The following is a 3,727-nucleotide window of genomic DNA, read 5'->3' on the forward strand; positions in this document are numbered from 1 at the left end:
AATTGGAGGAAAACAGCTGTTGACACAATCTTACTATAAGAAGGGAGAATAGATAGGACACATCGTGGGGCACCAAGGAATAATCAATATTGTCACGAAGAGGACTGTGAGGGGAAGAGGTGGTTCTGTAGAGAGAGGCCAAGAATCGACAACGTAAGCAAGTACAAACTGGTGTAGGTTTCAGCAGTTATGCAGAGATGATGTGATTGGCACAGGATAGGCTGACACGGAGAATTACTGGTATTCATAGACTTCTTTTAATCAAACCTTACTCAAAAGGGAAGTTAACGATCCTAGTGATTGAATGCTGGCCCTTATTTTTAATGTACTCAAGGTGAGATTCCTCCAATGCTTCAGTCGGGGGGTTCTCCAAATTGATGACTACAACAGCAACAGGCGTACAAAATGTGCTTTGCCGTGAAACAGCTTGGAATCTGCGAGTTACGAAGTATTCCCCTGTATTGGTTTAAGTATGGAGAAGTGACGATCACGACTTCATATATTATGGAACGCAAATACTCGAGATCAGGCGGATCTCGATCTTAAGTTACATATTTTTTATGATTATTATTATTATTTACTCTCCCGATATGTGAAAAAATTGCATCACGCATTATTTTTTCGAGTCCCCTTGTCACACTGGTAGCATGTACAAAGCAATAGCATTCCATTCCCTAAGAGCGGGGAGTGGCATGAGAACGGATAAATAAGCGGGATGACGGCGGAGGCGAACACGGCCGAGCCAACGAGAAATGCCATCGCTGCATTGTGCGGGCCGTTAACAAAGGCACGCAACCAAATTCCACGACGTCTGCACGAGCGTCCGTTCGGGAGCAACGAACGTCTAATGCGTCCATATCGCAAGAGTGTCGGGGAGTACCCAACGCAGTTTTCGCCAAGATCAAGTTATCTGCATTAAAAAAAATTGACTACAGCACATACGGTAAATGCGACAAAGCTATTCAACGGGGCATACAATTAACACGAAATAAGAAGAAGCAAGCGTCAAAGCAAAGGCTGGTTTAAAAACTGAACTGCTTTACTAAAACTGGCCCGGTGGAGGTGGTAAAAAAACAAACAAACAAACAAACAAAAAAAAACCGAGATTTCCAGATTTTTCTGGCTTGAAATTCCACATTTTCCCGAGCCCATATTTTTGTTACCTGTGAGACCAAGTTTAAGGTTACTCGCTTTTATGGCCGAAAATGAACATATATAGAGTTACCACGTGACTCATTAGTCGTTATTCCAAGCTCAGCTAAGATTTATATTTTCATCAACAATTTCATAGGATAAGCTATTGCCGCCCTTGGTAATTATTTCGCTACCGACTTCCACACTATTTCGTGCCACGTAGTGTCATTGTACGATAACCAAAATTATACGACAGATCCTCTGAGGAACTCTACAAAACGCTGTTCCGGAACTTGTAACCACTTGTACCGCAGGTGCAACAAAAATTCGATTTACAATCAAAATTATTTCATTACACTGTGGCAGGGTGCAACAGCAACTAGTTCGAATTATTCCAGAGTAAAAACGGTCTTGGTTGCGAAATTATCTGATGTCAATGACGCGCTTCACCCTTTTGGCGCATGATCAGATTGTGTAAAAGTAGCTGGATGTGTAACTGATCCACCATTAAGCCATTTAAAATGGAAAATGCATACAAGTTACTGTTGCGTCCATTTACCGCGTTATATGGCTTTATGATAGATGGGTTACATTTCCAGCTACTTTTACACAATGTGATCTTGCCCCAAACGGGTGAAACGCGTCACTGACATTACATAATTACGCAACCAAGACCGTTCTTACTCTGGATCGACTTACCACATTCTGCGTAATTATTTACCGAATTTAAAAATTTGAAATACTGTCACAATCTGCTCATCAAGAGGTTTAATCTTATGTTAAAAGTTGAACACAGTGAAGACAAGTATTAAAAATGGTGGGAGGAAGAAAGTTTATCCCTTACTACCTTTCCATTATTCATGCAGTAAAACTTCAGTGTTAGGCGTGAATTTTTAATTTATTATTTCTTTGTTACTAATTCTAGTCAACGGCCTTGCCGCAGTGGATACACCGTTTCCCGTGAGATCACCGAAGTTAAGCGCTGTCGGGCGTGGTCGGCACTTGGATGGGTGACCATTCGGGCCGCCATGCGCTGTTGCCATTTTTCGGGGTGCACTCAGCCTCGTGATGCCAACTGAGGAGCTACTCGACCGAATAGTAGTGGCTTCGGTCAAGAACACCAGCATAACGACCGGGAGAGCGGTGCGCTGACCCCGCGCCCCCTCCTATCCGCACCCTCCTTGAGGATGACACGGCGGTCAGATGGTCTCGGTAGGCCACTCGTGGCCTGAAGACGGAGCGCCTTTTTTTTTTTTTGTTCCTATTTCTACTGGAAGCAGATTGGAAACGGTATCCACATACACTTTTGCATGTGTCTGCAAAATTATATCATTTTATTATACGGTTGAGGAGATAAGGCGTCATAAACATTTAGATGCGTCAAAAACTAGCTTTTGATGACAATGGAGCCCCAACTACGTATTTTGTATCCATCTAGTGTTTCATAATGAGAGCACTTTGTGACTTCCAACGAGCTTCTAGCATAATTTCAAACCTCTACTATACTTTTTCTATCTTACATTCTCAAAGGCAAATACGTCACACATTAACTTATATGTAAAGTAATCAGACGTTTGAAGCTGCGTTACACACGGGAGCTCGGTTATTTAAAGAATTTACTGTAATGCTAATAGACTGTGATAGTAACGACAAGGGCTGTTGTTAAAATATCGATATATCGATAATTTCTCCAAAATGTATTGATATATATCGGCGATATTCTTTTACATAACAGGCCTATATCGATGTCGAAATGGCAGTATCGAGGACCAATATTTTATTTTAAATTACGTTTTATCGCAATTTTCAATAAATATTTGAAGTTGTTCTTTTGAAACTGTAGTAGAACATAATTTTATTTTCATTGTGTGGAGGAGTCTTACTACTTTTACAGCTTCCATCGCTTTATCATTCTTTGACTGTGTGAAGCAAATACAGTGGCACCAAAGTAGTAGTCCGAATGCACTGTGAGGCGGGGGTGAGAAAGGAAAAACAAGATATCCGATGTGAAGAAATAGCACACCAGTTGCATTAAAAACAATTTTTAACGCAGCTAGTATGCTATTTCTCCACACTGGTGTTCTTCAAAAGCACTAGCTGAAACTCATGAACAAAAATGTATATGACAAGGTTAGTCTTTGCGGTGGGCGGAGATGTGTGAGAGAAAATGCTGACGTAATCGGCGCTCGGCGCTACTAAAAGAAACTGCAACATTTTTCACCACGCAATTTTGGCACTAGTACTGCCAGGTCGCCGGAGTTTGCAGAAATGGAAAAATCAGGGAAATCGACATGAAGTGCTCCGAACAAATCCGAAAAGGGACTAAACCGAACGACGGACCCGTCGGACATGTTTTATTGTGACACTGAATGCAGTTACCATTGTTAGCAAAGTGGTCTTCACCAAGCATTAACGTGCATCGTTTTCCTTTCAATTCTTGATATGATAAGCAGGCTGCTGGGCTGTTGATCTACAATGTGTCTAATAATAAATCAGTACTTAAATATACAGCTTTAATACCGGCAGTATATTTACAATGTGCAGGCAATATTTTATAGGGCGGTATGCGTGTCAAAATCTCCTGATTATTCCC

At 41.3% G+C, this 3,727-nt stretch overlaps 1 pseudogene; it reads left to right on the forward strand.

Annotated features, from left to right (window-relative positions):
- The first annotated feature begins 2,058 nt into the window (after positions 1 to 2,058).
- Positions 2,059 to 2,176, forward strand: LOC124617468 (annotated as a pseudogene).
- The last annotated feature ends 1,551 nt before the right edge of the window (positions 2,177 to 3,727 follow it).

The sequence above is a fragment of the Schistocerca americana genome, chromosome 5, assembly GCF_021461395.2.
Source record: "Schistocerca americana isolate TAMUIC-IGC-003095 chromosome 5, iqSchAmer2.1, whole genome shotgun sequence".
Classification (NCBI taxonomy): Eukaryota; Metazoa; Arthropoda; class Insecta; order Orthoptera; family Acrididae; genus Schistocerca; species Schistocerca americana.